The sequence below is a fragment of the Ptychodera flava genome, chromosome 2 (genome assembly GCF_041260155.1).
Source record: "Ptychodera flava strain L36383 chromosome 2, AS_Pfla_20210202, whole genome shotgun sequence".
Lineage (NCBI taxonomy): Eukaryota > Metazoa > Hemichordata > Enteropneusta > Ptychoderidae > Ptychodera > Ptychodera flava.
Genome location: NC_091929.1, coordinates 4,545,997 through 4,562,852, shown reverse-complemented (window position 1 = coordinate 4,562,852; position 16,856 = coordinate 4,545,997). Strand labels below are relative to the sequence as shown.

Sequence of the window (16,856 nt, the reverse complement as noted above, 5' to 3'; positions counted from 1 at the left end):
TATAAATCGGACATGATACAGTTTTATTCTCGTCTCAGTTGCCAATCATTCGATGTCTTAATGATGGAACAAATGTTTTCGGACTTGATACAACTACTCTCTCCAAGTAGTGCTGGTGGTGGCTTGGTTTATACTGTGATTCATTTCTTTTGCAAGTTTTGTTCATTATCGCTCTTATCATGAAGGACACATACCACAGGCTCAGCCTTAATCCTGATTTTTACATGTAGCAATTGAACATTGTTTACCATGATGCCTTGTTATTTTGGCTGAAACTCAACATCTAATGATAAAACATAAATCAAAGTTCTCATGTTTTCCATGTACACTTCATTTTAAGGAAAGGCATTTTGAAATATATAAAGTGAATTTTATTTGTCAACAAAGTACATGTAACAAAAATTACAAAGTTTTTGAATAGTTTTTCATGGTTATATATATGTGAATTTAACATAACATTTTTTAACTGATCAGTTTCTATTTGATACACATTTTAAATATTGTGATCTGTTGATCTTACCGTGGGTCTTTCAAAGGACAGATTTTACAATTTTTTTGTGTATTCCACATTATCAGATTGTTCAGAAACCAAGTCATTCAAACACAAAGCTTCAGAACAATAATTGCTATGGCCAATTTCATATTATTCAGCAATTCAAAAAAAGAAATCTTTTTGCATGTACATCTGCATGAATATTGAGATAGATGCTTCTTTACTTCACTATAATAATTTTTTTCAAAAATTTTCCTGCAGTATAGCACCTCATGTAATTTTTCAATAGAAATTTTAATTCAGAGACGATGATTAAGTATACTGATAATTATTAACTAAACTTTAGATTTTTGCTCAGAACTATTGCAGTAGACTTCATTGTCCTTTAGGGAAACATGTTTTGATGTTTTGATATTAAATATAGTTTGTGTTCAAATGTGTTTAATCCCGTAGTAGCTTGTTGCTGAAAATATGCTAATTTTCCATAGATGAAATTTATACTGATTTTTCTACTTTTCAGTGATTTTCATACATGATAGGATTCATATAGTGAAAGGCATAGAAATTCAGTTCTCACCTTTGTGAGATTTATAGTTACGATGCAACTGATTTGCATGCACCTACTTTGATATCGTTTAAAGGGGAATGTACCCAGTGATTATGTATTCAGCAATAAGAAATCTATAACAAACTGGTGCGAAATCTGTTTTTGTTATTATTTTCACTTACTGATAGCACGATTGCATCCATTTGAAAACCTTTAGTTATAGGTGGAAGTGACGTAAGAGCCTACGACTGCACTGACACTTGTGGGCTTCTCGGCTGAAGACTACAGGGAACTCCTATAAGTGCCAGTGCAGTCCTAGGCTCTTACGTCACTTCTACCTATAACCTATAGTTTTCAAATGGGTGCCATTGCGCCATTGGTAAGTGAAAGTTGATAACAAAGACAGGTGTCGCACCATTTTTTCATAGATTTTTTTATTGCTGAACATACAATCGCTGGGTAACCTTCCCCTTTAAGATAATAATAGTAAAGATGGTTACTGTTAGGATAATTAGTGTAACATGTTATATAGACTTCAAAGTTACAAAGTTGCTTAGTACAAAGAGTAATCAGATAAATTTTCATTATAAGATAACCAGGTATGTTCGATAAAAAAGGTCCACAGATTGTGTCTATTGCAAAGCCATTGGATGTTCTGATCACACCATAATTACACCCCTGTCGAAATTTGGTACTTCAATTTTAATATTTTTGAGGACATGGTCATGATAAGAAAGAAGAAATGGTAATATCAAGTACACTCTAATGGATTACCACATCTTTCTGTCATAAAGTCTAAGTTACAAACCACATTACATTTTTTGCAATATTTACATTTTTCACCAGAGGAATTTCAACTACTGTCATTCATTCATGTCAACAAAATCAAGAGATACATTGCATTATTTATGAAATTTTCAACATTTTACCCAACTGTACCGTTTTCCTATTTATTATGCCAACTTGTTCTTTCAATTTTGCCATTCATATTGTCCACAGTACAGCCTCATTAAATATTCATTGCTTTTAGGTACATTTAAGAAGGACTTCTCAGTTGAAAAATATTTTAAAATTATTTTATTCTTTAATCATAATGTAGTACTTGCATTTAATAATTTTGTACTGTAAAAGTTAATAGTAGTAACATATTTTGTATTGCAATATTTGAAATGACAGTAATATTGTCCTTTCATGACTTTGCTACTATTGTTGTTCAGTTTTTCAACTGCACTTTCTTGCTCAGCTCCCTGAATTTTGTTGAAATATCCACTTGTCAGCCTATCAGCATGATCTGTATATTTACATATAGATCCAGACTTCATACAATGCATCTGTCAACTAGTACAATTTTGACTATAAAGGTAATAGACTTTTAACGTGATAATAGTAGACATTTCAACTTGCTTTTGGCAATAGAACAAGAAATGTAGTTAATACAAAGAACAGAAATAGGGCAGAAACCAGTTGTTACAGCTACTTTGAAAGTACATATCAGTATTTTACTAGACGTCATTGGCCTTTAATGCAATATTTTTCATAAGTCAACTTGGCTCAGTTATCTCAGAAAGATACATTTTATGTAAACAGTTTTTTTAAAATATATGTTTTTTTATTAATACAAACTTTGTTTAAAATTTATATAGCTCTCAACTTGTTTTATTTGTGTATGAAGGTGTTGTCTGCTGATTTTACCACTCTTGTATTGCTTCTTTCTCCTCTGTAGAGGTCCAACTGTACCAGAGAGAATATGGACTTTGATCAAATCACTGGATAAAAAAGTTAAGGTACATTTTATCAAAGGCTGAATGCACTGGATTATTTTTTGTATGCTGAATCTTAAAAGTACAAATATGAAATCCATTGCATCAGCTTTATCAGTAAAGAAAATGGCCCAATAAAATTGCATTTCCCCATGCACCATTTTTGGAGCCTCTTTGTAGGGCATTATACATATGCCACCACACAAAGCCAACAAATTGTTGTTGGCTGCAGTGGGTGTACACTGATTTGCCGTATAGCCATGTATAATCCCATCTAGCTAACTACTTGTGACCTCATTGTCATGAGCTCAGCCTGTTAGCTTCCTTGACCTTTGATGTCTACCCCCTTCCCCCAAGCTGCAGGTTGTCTGTGAGAGGTCTGTCTCAGAGCTGCAAGATGTCTGCAAGGTCTGTCCCAGAGCTGTGGGTTGTCTGCAAGAGGTTTGTCCCAGAGCTGTGGATGGTCTGCAGTGTGTCTGTCTCAGAGCTGCAATAACTTATTATATATTCACTGAATCAGCTTACTGCAGCTCTGTCCAGAAAGCTGCAGTGAGTCTGTTTGTGCATATCTGCCTCAGCTCTTTATCAGCTCTTTGCAGATCTGCAGGTTTAGTAAGGGTAGACCTACAAATACCTTAGTACTTTTACAAACTATGAACTTACCTTGGATGCGATGCTGTCACGTGCTGTGTTGGACTGTTGGCCATCTATTCATGATATTCTTTTGTCTGTGGGAAGTTTCAAATTCACGGAAATCTGAACTATCTCGGTGCAACAATACTCGTATGCTTTAACAGCTGTTCAAGTTTACTGGTATATAACCGAGGTATCAATACCATTGCTGCTGACTGACGTACAATTTCGCCGGTATTTACCGTTCTTTGATGGAAGTCAGGGACGCCTTTGTGCAGGCTATAGTTGTACGTGGCGTTCTTGACCTTTATTCAAATTGGACCCGGTTTATCTGATTATGAACTACTTCAACTGTAGGTACGGACAACATTCGACAAAAGGGACTTTTGTGTTGAAAACCTGCAGCAATATTGCTATACATGTGCACGTAATCAATTTTATGACATACATTTCTGGTTAAGTTGCTAAGGAGAGTCATCCGGTCAGTGAAAGAATTGGGAATCAGAACATGTGACACATATTATAGGCACGTCTTGGGAAAACTATCCTAATATACAATGGAATCTTCCATAACTTCCGAGGTGAAAACAGTCTTTGCAGTTTGCGTCTTCGCTTCAGCGCAGCAGCGTGTGCCATGGCGAATCTCAATCGGTACCGCAAAAAACAGGAAATGTTCGGAATAATTTACGCACCATTTCACAAGGCGAGTTATAGGCATTCCTGTATAACACTCTCATCGCCGTGACTGATCATCTATGTCGACAAAATAAGATAAATATAACCGACCTTTCGCAGTCACCGTTCAGCGAAATGGACGATCTATAGTACAATACATATACAGCGCGAGCGTGCAAACTTTGATCATGCACGAACTGGAGGTACCGCTGACTCAGTAACCAACATGAACTGAAGCGGACTTGGCTTGGTTGTTCAGTCGTAAGTATAGATAACTTTTATTCCGATAATCATAGTAATTCATCGTCAACAAGTTCACATAGTGTATTTTACTTAGCATGGTGCCATGCCAGCCAGCCACGCCAGGCACTGTGATAACAGCTGATTATGTGAATAGCATATTGTTTGTTTGTTTGCTTGTTGTTTAATTATCATAAAATGTGTTTAGATATAAGATACAGAATGGTATTTCTGTTCATGTTTGTCACTCTCTTACTACCCTCTCCGTTCATCAATAAAGAGTTGTGTTTTTGTTATTTTTAGCATACGGATATGTATTTGACGAAGTGACAATAACATTTCTGATGCAATCCCTCAAATGCATGAAACAGACCCCCTTTGCCCTGAGATAAAAAGTAAGCACTGCTATGTCCACCACTCTTTCTCAGTACACTCTATTATCATACAGTGTTTGTATTCAGGTGGTGTGTATTTAGAGAGAGTGATGCAGTCATCTAGCACATACGGTATAGTGCTTACCTCCTAGATCAGAGGAAGGGTTTGCTCTATTGCAGATGTGGGATTGTATATAAGATTTATCAAGTATCATTTCTTGACTATACTTGTAAACAAAAAAACAATGAAAGAAAAGCACCTGTCTATTAACAAATTTGGAGGTAGAGTAAAAAAATAAACATAAAGACAGCTCATTATTGATCTTTTATTGTATGCACCAACATACATGTATGTCATAATAATACAAACATGTACTAACATGCACACAAACAAACAAGCAAAAGTCACACATACAGCATGGCTTTGCCTTTATGCCAGTACTTTTGGCATCAGTCAGCCATTTCTTTTGAGAGCAGCTTGGAAAAACAAACAATTGTTGTATAGGGTTTATCTCTGCATTTCATTCAATTTCCTTTTTTTCATGGTGTAATTAATAAGATTGATTATCTTCCTTCATGGTCATAATACATGTACAGTCAAACCTGTGTATAGTGGTCACTCAATGGACCAAGAAAAAGTGACCACTATATGGAGGTGGCCTGTACATGCATTCTTCAAGTTCAACCCATATCACACTAGTCACTCTGCACTAAAAGGAATGGTATCTTATCTTTGCCACTGTTTTCTTTCATTTATTTTCCCTTCTGCAGTAATAAGTAAGAAAAAATAAGTGTCAAAGTGTGTTTAAGCACAAACAAATATTTGCTGTAAAATTATATGTCCAGTTATTCTGTTGCTAGTGAACACGTACTTCATACAGTGTGTTTGAAATATTATTTTCTCATCCAACACAACATGTTGTTAACACTGTCCAATGTTATTTCTGACAAATAGATTAAAGGCCCATGAGCTGCAACTCGGCAAAACTTGTCCAAGCCCAAGTACCTCTAGTTTCCTCAGATATTCATTGCAATCTGCAAACATAGTCATTAACTATGCCTCAATAATGTTTGCTTTTGGCAGAATAGGCAAGAAATTGAACAGATTTTTGTTAATTTTAAATTTCCCGCCATTTTCAATATCTTGCCACGTTATGTGCAAAATGGAGACTTTTTCGTCAAAGTGGAGTGAATCCCTTTCCCGTTCTTTCAGTGGGTTGCACCATGTTGTATTTGTAAAGATTCAAATTAACATTACATGTACCCATGTCATGATCATTACATGTACACATGTCATGATCTTCAAGGTAAACGGAGAAACAATATTTTACTAAAAGAAGGAAACAAACTCAAAAGCATATCAAATTGCTACAATATCTCTTGAATGTTAACCGTTTCTTTCACAAATATTGGCATACATGTAATACTGTTGTTTATTAATTTAGAATCATTTTGTTTACCTTACTCTACGCTAATCATCTCTTTATATTCACTTATAGTTTGACATTACACTTGGCATAACACTAATATTTTCAGTCAAGGATAGCTTACAATTACAGTGTACATATCAGATGAAACCACTCCCAATAAGAAAAAAGATTGCAATTGTAAAGAGTGCTTATGAATTTGACTTTTCTCTTCAATGCATACAGGAACCAAAAATATTTTCTGCCAGACTCCTTGACACATGACATACTCTACAGTGTATCCTGTGACAGACTGAATGAGTAATTCCTTGGAGCTTATCTCTGATTTCAAGCCACATAGAGAAGAGATCTACAAGTACCATTGTAACTGGAACAGCACATCTTGAACATACAATATTATGACTTTGAGGATTTGACAAGGGACTTTGAAAGTCAAATCGTAGGTATGTGAGAGTTACTTGTTTTTAGCTCCCATATATATATATATATATATATATATATATATATATATATATATATATATATATATATATATATATATATATATATATATATATATATATATATATATATATATATATATATATATATATATATATATATATATATTACTCAGAGTTTCACCACGCTACATGTGCTCTCTGTAGCAATCATCAGACAAATGGTTCAACTTATCTTATCTTCGAATGTTTCCGTTGCTTTGCTTCTGTTGATCCGAGCATGGTTCTGCGTGCTCCTGACTCCGTTATGTGTGTTTTGAATTTATCCGGAAAATTGAAACTATCAAAATCACGGATAATGCAATATTAGTCACATTAGATGTGGTGTCTATGTACACCAACACACAACACGACGAAGCCACTCAACTTATACGCGAAGCATTAGACGCAGAACGATCCCAAAACAGCAACCCGGGAACAACAATGAAAATGCCACCAACAGAATACATGTTAGCCATACTAACACTTATTCTCAAAAACAACACATTCGAATTCGATAACAAATTCTATAAACAGATCCTCGGTGTATCAATGGGTTCTCCGTCTTCACCGAATGTGGCTGATATCACATTTCATCGAACGGAAATGAAAATAATACGTGAATACAAATCGAAAATATTACTCTGGCTTAGATTCAGAGACGATGTTTTCATGATCTTTATAGGAACAGAACATGAACTGAACAAATTCACATCAGGCATCAACAAAATGCACCCTACTTTCAAATTTTCGTTTGAAAGCTCGACACATGAGATAACATACCTCGATCTTGTGGTATACAAAGGCAACGACATAACAGTGAGAAAATACTGGACATAAGAACGCACACGAAAACACAGATACGTTTGCATTGCATTGCATTAGAAACAAGTCAATGAACGAACGAACACATTACGATCCAAACATAAGCATTCTGGCTTCATCGCTAGAAGCACAGGAGTTCAACAATATCGACATGACATAAAACAAAAAAGATATGCACATATCTTAGGCGACTGAGGAAGAGACCGCTCTGGTTTCGAAACGTGGGGATAAAAAAAGAGTCACCGCTGTCAAGGACACATCTGACTAAGCCCACGTCTCGCCATGGCTTATTTGAAAATTAATTTCCACACTAACAGCCAAAACACAACTCAGACACTAAACACACCAAAGCACATACAAGACGAGATGGCTGATGTGTGAAGGCACTTTCCCTTTATTACACAAACAAATGGTTCAACTTATCTTATCTTCGAATGTTTCCGTTGCTTTGCTTCTGTTGATCCGAGCATGGTTCTGCGTGTTCCTGACTCCGTTATGTGTGTTTCCTCATGGCGCGCTGGATGGTTCTATTCCTAGAGGAGGGGCATGGTAGTTGGAAAGGAGGTATCTGTTCTCATGGCGACACTTCAAGATGAGCTCCGATCGCTTGTTTAGCAGGTTAGGCTTCTCAGCATTGATGATGAACAGTTTCTCTTTCAGGCAAAGGTTACATCTCTTTGTTGCATTAGAGTAAGCTGCAGCATGGCACAAAGACCAGCTGGTTGACTGTTGCATATTTTTGTTCTTCAGATTCCATATGTGCTTGGAAAGTTCTGTACTGGTTTTGCACTTTTCGTTGTGAACGAGTGTAGGTGGTTGCAGAAGCGGGTTTTGAACGGGTTTTCTGTGAGGCCGAGCACATGTAGTGTGAAACTCTGAGTAACGCCTAAGTCCTGTGTTCTACTTGTTATTATTTTTTACCATAAATCGCTCAGCCATACAGGTATTGAGCACTTTTACACTGTGATGATTTCTGAACTTCATAGGCCATATATATATATATATATATATATATATATATATATATATATATATATATATATATATATATATATATATATATATATATATATATATATATATATATATATATATATATCTCTGATTTCCCACGCCATTGGCCGAATTTTTCCATCAGTCATCCACATTTGGCTTGGTGATTTCTGACCTCACTCATTGAATTTTTCAAGTGGTTAGTGATTTCTGAACCAAGTCACTGAACCATTCGCTGTTACTGTCATTTGTCAATACCTTGGCATTGTAAAGAAAATCGCTCCTATTCGATAACGATCAGCCCAAGTCACCAAGTTGCTGAATTCCCTTAGCTTAGCTTCATTAGTTTCTACCCAGCAAAAATTAATTTAGTCTAGCATTGTAAAAAAATTATTCATATTTTTCTCATACTCATAGACCCCAATTATTAGTGAATCAACATTTTGGTGAAATTCCAAATTCCAATTTCTTGCACACATATCTACCTTTAACTAAGTACTTAAGAATTATCAAACTCCATAAAGAGACAGATTTAAATAGTTTTGAATTGGAAAAAACTGATTATCGAGAATACATAAATACACAGATTTACCTATTTTTGTGTTTAAAAAACAAATTTTCATAGTTTCCTCATAGGCTTCCATGTATAGTGAATGGAAATTTTCAGTGAAATGCCAAAATCAGATTTCTTGTTCACATAATATGCAACTTTAACCATCATATTTTAATCAAGTACAGTTATGTTAATTATTCAACGCGTATGTCTGTATATATGCACAAGTATAGCAAGTTTTCCACTGGAAAAAATTTTTTCACAATTTTATTATAGACTTATAGAACATTTTTGGTGAAATTCTACAGTCAAATTTTTTGTCCACATACCAGTTGAAAGAACCCTATTCCAATTAAGTTCTTTTATGTCAATTATCAATGCATAGATAGTTTTGTATTAAAAAAGTATTACATAGTTTGCTCATAGTCTACCATGTATAGTGAATCAACATTATCAACAGCTGGTTATCAATTAAATCCAAATATCAAAATTGTGTACACATACGCTTGTGCAAAAATATTGCGATCCACGTGTCATTTCTGTCCAATCCCTGTGAGGGATCATATCAAAATTATAGCATGTCAGAAGGGGAAATTTGAAAATTATAACCTTGTGAGTTTGTAAGGAGGGTCTTTTGAAAAAATCTGAGAATCTATTTTGGGGGAAAACTGTATCGCCCCCACCTCCAGAGGTGTATGTGTGTGCAGCTTTACTCAAGTAATGTGGGGTGGGAGTCATGAAATTTTTGTCATCGTAAAAGTGTGGGGGTCATCGATTTTGGTGCAATTGGTAGGGGGTTCACTTAATTTGACTGATGCGCAGGAAGGATTTGCCGGCTCAGCCCGGGCCATAATAACTGTACGCTCCCTAAGGCCCATTTTCATAGCTGTTTGAATAGCGTGAAGTGTGGATGCTCTCAATTCCTTGTCTGTTCAGGACTTCTCACCTCACAACTTCTTTGTGTGTTCACGATCCTTTATAATAACCGTTGTCTAGCTGTTTTAGACGTAATATCTAATTCAGATTCCAATGAGGTTAATGCCCAAAACATGCCACGCGAACAATGGTGCCGCCAGGCTTCGTAGAGCACGAAGGCTTTAAATAGCACAACAGCACAACAAAATAGCACAACAGTTGATGGAAACAAGTGAACCTGTTCAAAATCCTGAGAGATGAAGTCTCAGTTCAATGCCAAACCCTGAGACTTGCTGTAACTTGCGTTCTAACAAACGGGTCGCGATCATTTCCGGGTCACATCTTCAAAGCTTTGATAAAGCTCCTCTAGCGTAATGGTCAGTCACCTTAAGAATCTATGAGTTAATTTGATGGGTGTCTTTTTGAGTAATCGGATTATGATAGAAAAATTATCAAGTCTACTGGGGTGCCTAGCAGAATGAAGGCGAGTAGTTAAAGGATTCGGTGAGTTGATTCAGCAATCAATAACCAATTGAATAATTTGGTTAGTGGGTTCAGAAATCGCTGACTAGTAGAAGGATTCAGCGAGTGAGTTCAGAAATCGCTAACCACTTGAATGTAATATACGGATAGTTTTCAATCGGATTCGAACCCACAACATACGGCATCAGTCGCCTAGCTGAGAGGCCAGAGACAGAACCAGTCGGCTAAATCTCCACTCCCAAAAAAGAGTGGTTCAATAGCCGGCTAAGTTGTTACATTTTTCTGACTGAGACCGCTCAACACGTTGTAGAGTTCGTGAAGCACTCACGCACGCATGCTCACTATCATACATCGCACATTCACACTACATCGAAGCGAAGAAACGAATTTCATCGCTCTAACTGGGCGAACGATAACCTCGGGGACAATTCTGTCCACCAGCAGTGTTACCAACCCAGGATAGAAAATACGGATAGTTTTCAATCGGATTCGAACCCACAACATACGGCATCAGTCGGTGAGTGGGTTTATCGCTAACTACACGTAGTTGAAGGATTCAGTAAGTGGATTCAGAAATCGCTGACCACATGAAGGATTCAGCTAGTGGGTTCAGAAATTGATGACCACTTGAAAAATCAGTGAGTGGATTCAAAAATTGCCAAGCTGAATGTGGATGACTAGCATAGGCGTAGGAACCGGGGGGGGGGGGGTGGGGGGGGGGCGGCCCGCCCCCGATGCTGAAGTTGGGGGGGGGGGGCAAAGCTATAACTTTTGCCCCCCCCCAACTTTAACAAATACACATTGACTATGGATAGCTGTCCAAACTATTGCTGAGTGCTATGTAGGAAGTTAAACAAACAACTGGAGTTAAGGCGCCGTAAAATAAATTCTTTCTTTGCCGTCCGCGTGCGGGTAGGTTTTTGGACGAAATCTGAAAAACAAACACAGATCGTATGATCGAAAATACGGGGGATGTGCCTTTCCTTTGTTCGCGATGTCGCAGTAATTAACTTTAATGTTGCAAAAACGCAAATGTCGTACGATCGTTTCCACACAAATCAGATTACCTATCTTAAAGGGGTACATCAACCACTGTACGCCAAAGTGTACATGTGCATCTCCTGTTGCAGCGGACTGCAGTGTACCCTAAGTGAAGATCAATCGACCGTTATACAAGTTGATTTCTCCCTCAAAGTTTTCAAATCGGCGGAAGTGCGTAAAATCTTTTTGGTCTCCATACAAGACGGATCGAAAACAATTCTTGACTGGTTTAGCTTCGAATAAGGAACGGAACTGAATTTCCATCAGCTTTTCCACGATCCGCGATTGATCACGATGTTGGATCTGCACCGTGGCAAGCAGGTACCGCCGGTGAAATGTTCGTTGTTGAATGCTCCAAATAGTTCGTACGCGGTGGAAGTTGCCCTTACTTTGAACATTTTTTTCTGCTAAAAACGATTTGGACATTTTCATAATTCCGGATTTGAATTCAGTTTTCAAAATAGCAATGGCCATTCGGCATTGCTGTCTTGACAAGCAGAATATTTAGCATTTTAGTATGCAATAGCATCAGTTTTCTGTCATTAATATGCAAAAATAACTACCGGTATTAGTTTGCATTTTCGGCAAGAACGATGATATCAAAACCTGCTAGTGTTGTAATGAATACAAAAACTCACACTAATTCCTATGAATTTATGGCTCAGACTACAACTGAGCTGCAACAACGACCGTGCATGAAACAATTTGTCCGAATTTCAGGCAGCAGTGTCTGAAGTCTTGCGTGCAGCTATATTTAGTAACAAACCTGACATCGCGATCAGCGCTATTTGAATTCGGCTAAAAAATAGTTGATACACAAAATTCAGAATAAATAGCCTTTAAAGTTACAGCTAATGGAGCATTTAACTCAACAGAAACAGTGATCAGGACTAGTATTTATTTGACACTTAAAAAGGAGGATTTTTACTCGAGGCTGTTATGATTTTTCAGCTACCCACTCTTCGTACTGTAAAAATTGTAATTTTATGGAAGGGATAGTAGTTTCACCTTTTACCAAGATGTTTAGCATTTGTTTTCTGAGTGACAGCTACATACTTTGTTATACTCAGTAATTTTCAGGCTTTGCAAGAACACCTTTTTGTTCTAAGCTTACCCAACATGTTGAAATACATAGTGTACAGTTGTCAAAACAACTGTTACTACTCGTTTTTCTCCTATTATCTCATTACCTCATCTTTGCCTGCTTTTACTCATGGACTCGTCTTAGCTTGCTGAGAGGTGCTGGTAATCTTCGATTGACTACACGAGATGTTCAGAGTTCGTTGGTACTACATAGACTTATTTCTCGGTAGACAAGCTTGACAGCTGCCATCGTTCAAGATACGCTTCTCCAATTGTCTGTCCTCCTGCCCTGTCTATTGTATTTTTCTCTCTTGTCCTTTGTATTCCCTTTCCGTATTATTTTAGAATGGGATTTTAAACGTTATGTTTAAGGCTTGGTTTGGATCATATGATAGATATGAATTAAAGATGGAAATTGTTATACATCGTAAACATCAATACAGATCTCGATCTTAAATGTACATGTCATAATTAATATACAAATGTCACTTAGACACGTTGCAAAATTGAAGCCATTGCGTAAATGGTGAAGTTCTTATGTTCCCTCATTAGGTGTTGATTCAAATATATTTTGTTTTCTTCAAAACTTCGTAAACATCGTCGTAATACGTAATTTGCATCTTTTACATTTGTCGCAAATATCCTTTTTATTCATAATTGAGATCTTGTTATTTTAATAGTTTTACTCTTGCCTATGACTACCTAGTGCATAAACCTCCGTCAGAGACAAACTATAGATCTGCGTAACACAACAAGTTGATTACTATCACACTGTACATGTGGTACACTAGGGCCTATGTACTGGTATAGTGTTTATTACCATTGTTTATTATGGAATTTTTGTTCAGACTTACAGTCACCTAACTCTAAGTATGCTTGTTGTACTTATACAAATATAACCTTTGTTTCCGAGCATTGCTTTCAACATGCTTAATGAAGAGCATAAGAAACGAACACTGCATTGTAAATGTAACAGATGATTTTTCATACTTGTGACCCATAAACCGATGGGAAAGTTAAAGTTTATGCGATTGATCTCTTTGTGTGTTTGTTTTGTTTTGTTTTTTGCTGGCTGGCTTGTAGGTTTTTCAAAAATCCAAGGACAGCAAACAAAGAATTTTCTTTACACGGCCTAATACATAAAAACACATATATTGAGACATTGCCGTATGTGAAAGTAGTGGTGCTTTCATTACATTTTTTACTATTTAGATTGATTTTGGCCTGTTTTAATTATTTTAATTTATTCGTGTATGATTTAATATTTTAATTTATTCACATATGCAAATTTTAGATCGTAATTCATTCATCACCAGAATATAGGTTATCTTTGCCCCCCCAACCGTAAAGGCTTCCTACGCCCTGACTAGTGGAAAAATTCGGCCAGTGGTGTAAGAAATCGGATGTTAATTTTTGGCATGCATTACACGCCATAAACATGTTATATCTTCAGTATAGACACTGGCTCTACAGCAGCACATTAAACTGTATCTATCACAACGTTTACAAAATTAACCCCTCTCTCAAGTAATGAAGCTACATGTACAAAGCATGTAATTCAATCACCGTAATTCAAACACCATGATTCAGCAGGGACTGTGTTATCAGCGATGACTTGTTTAAATCAAATAAGGCCAAGAAAACAAAAAGTTTGTTTTTCATCCTCGCGCATTCCAAGTCAGACCCGCCGAGTCAACCTTTTTTTCTCCTCATGAGGAAATAAAATGGAAAAATATGAGACCATCGTGGATAACAAAGTGCGGTATAAATTTAAACAAGAACTGCAAACAAAAGAACTGACACTAACATTCCATTCAGAACTGTACACATATCACACTGTTATATTACGCTATCAAAACTGTGCATTGCTGAACTAAAAGTCAAAACGAAGAAATGTTGTTGCAGTGTATGCCAAAATGATGAAGCAACACTGCTTTGCATTTATCTCTGCGTCACATGCATTCCATGCTATTTTTATAGGTTTTTTTTGCGTATTCTTGTTGGTTTAAGAATAAAGAAATAATTGAGAGAAAAAACCTGTCACTGCATCATTTTTGCAATATGTGTATGATGAGAAACAAACTTTTTTTTTCTTGGCCTAATATTTTACCAAATATTCTAAAGAACAGCAAAATGTTATTACTTTGGTGAAAATCTCAATAACTGCAAGTTGTAATTTATACTCTGTTGATGACTTGTTCAGTAAATGACCAAAGACCTACAAGCCACTAATAAGTTGCTGCTTGATGAATTACCGGATATTTTCTTCATTGATTCTATACAGTGCAATGTAACAATAGGACATTGATAGATTGTTCAAAGAAATTTGATTTACCAGGATGCACAGTGTTGCGTAAATATGTGTGTGTCAATTGCAACAGTCACCAATAATTATCAACCTCAGCTTGGCTTTAGCTGGAATGTGTTTAAATGCACTTGACACTATTTATATTATGAGCTAAGGCCCATTAACCTATCTATTTTTAAATGTACATCTACGCTCATTGTAGAGTTTTTCGACATTCAGAGAAATCTTACTTTGTTTTCCCACTCCCCTTTGGTTTTTCATTCAGAGTATGATTCAACGAGTGCATGTACATGTATACAGTATACCAAACAGTAAAGTTGCATAAAAGCTTCTTTAATTCATATCTGATTCTTTTTCACTTCTATATCTACCTACAGGTAACAACTGTGAAGGGACTGCAGCCATCTTAACTCTGTATGTAAATTCAACGTATCCTGTAGATTGACAACATTATGACTGCAACCTGCGTGGCATGTGAAGAAATCCTTCAAATTGGCAAAGTCATGAAGACCTGAAGACTCAGCATATTTGTTTCTAATGATAGCATTTTGTACGATACAGGTGCAACTATTAGGCACATGTCAATTGTTTGCTTGTAAAGGAAAAGTGAAATATCTATTTTTAGCCAACACAGTATTGCAGCCAGGAAGTGCCCTTGCGACAATGTCCCAAATAGAACCCACTGTCCTGCATTCTTGCATACTGCAGGTCACCTTGGGCACACTCACCAGTCGACTGTGTTGCGTGTAGTCTGCAAGTAATATAAACTGATACTGACAATAACCCTCATTTTGCATGATTATTGTAAGGCTTATATTTGCATACTTTCAGATCTGAGATCAGAAGTAATTTAAATGCTGCACTTGACATTAAAACTTGCTTTTAGTCTGACTGAGTTCTCTGATTAGATACAGATACAGTATACTAGCTGCCGTATTACTTGCCTGAAATGCAAGCATACATGTAGTGATACAGTCCTGGTAGCTTGCATTTTATTTTATAAAACTAATTTGTAACAAATGTCATGTAATACAAAATGTGATTAACAAGTGACACATGTTGTCCGAAATGAGCAAAATGTCGCCACAAGTGAATGATAGGGTCAGAGTGTCCCTTGGTTTAAAATTCCTGGCAGCAACACTGCCAACAAAGCCATACCCCTTCCTCCCTGTCCCTCACTCTGTTCTCTTTGATCATTGAAAAATAGGATTGTGTGATCATGTTGACTACATCTGTTGCTTGGTCACTCTTTAAGTTTGTGAACATTTAACAACTTGTAATTTTCTGAGTAAAGAGATGCTCATAATCCATATTTACAGCAAGGATATTTATATTCAAAGCATTTTTTATTTTTTGTGTAGTAATATTTCTTAGTTATTCCAATTTTGTTGCTGACTAATGGTTGATTGTATTTGAAATGACTTCTTATTTTGAGTTTTGTTTTCCATTGACATCAAAAATTTTGAAGAGTTTCTTTTGAACATTATAGTATTTTGGATCATTACCAGAAGGCATTTAGCTGTGTGTACTAAATAGTCTGTGGGACGACCCGGGCTATCGTTTCAAAAAGATCACTGAACACTCAAGTTTAAATCAAATCAGCTGAAATGATGAATTCCCACCATAAAGAAATAGAAAAACGATAGTTAACCCAAATCAGTTTGTCCGATTGCGTGAAATTTGGCGGAAAAGTTAAAAATATATAATATATGCTAATAGGTGTCAAAGGTCATCATCGATGTTAAAGCTTGTGGGTAACAAGCGTTTTCATTGGTGGAGGCATCAATGAGCCAATCACGTAGTGCGATACATACCCCTTCAAAATGGCTACCTCCATAAGCATGGAATGTGTGTCATGTCGCTGACATACAAGACGAGCCAATCAAGGCTTTTACTGACCACTCTTGGGCAAAATAATGGAATGCGCGGAGATTTGAAAAAGCTCCGATGGCTTGGAGCTGGAAATTGCACTCCAGTTGGATCCTGAAGCACGAGATAAGTCCGGCTTTCACCTTGGGTGCTATCAG

The 16,856-nt window shown here is 36.4% G+C and overlaps 1 long non-coding RNA gene across 1 annotated transcript; it reads left to right on the top strand.

Moving 5' to 3' along the window:
- Positions 1–4,278: 4,278 nt before the first annotated feature.
- LOC139146837 (uncharacterized) lies at positions 4,279–15,757 on the top strand. Its single transcript, XR_011555568.1, has 3 exons — positions 4,279–4,369; positions 6,375–6,592; positions 15,207–15,757. It is a non-coding gene; the product is annotated as an uncharacterized lncRNA (long non-coding RNA).
- The last annotated feature ends 1,099 nt before the right edge of the window (positions 15,758–16,856 follow it).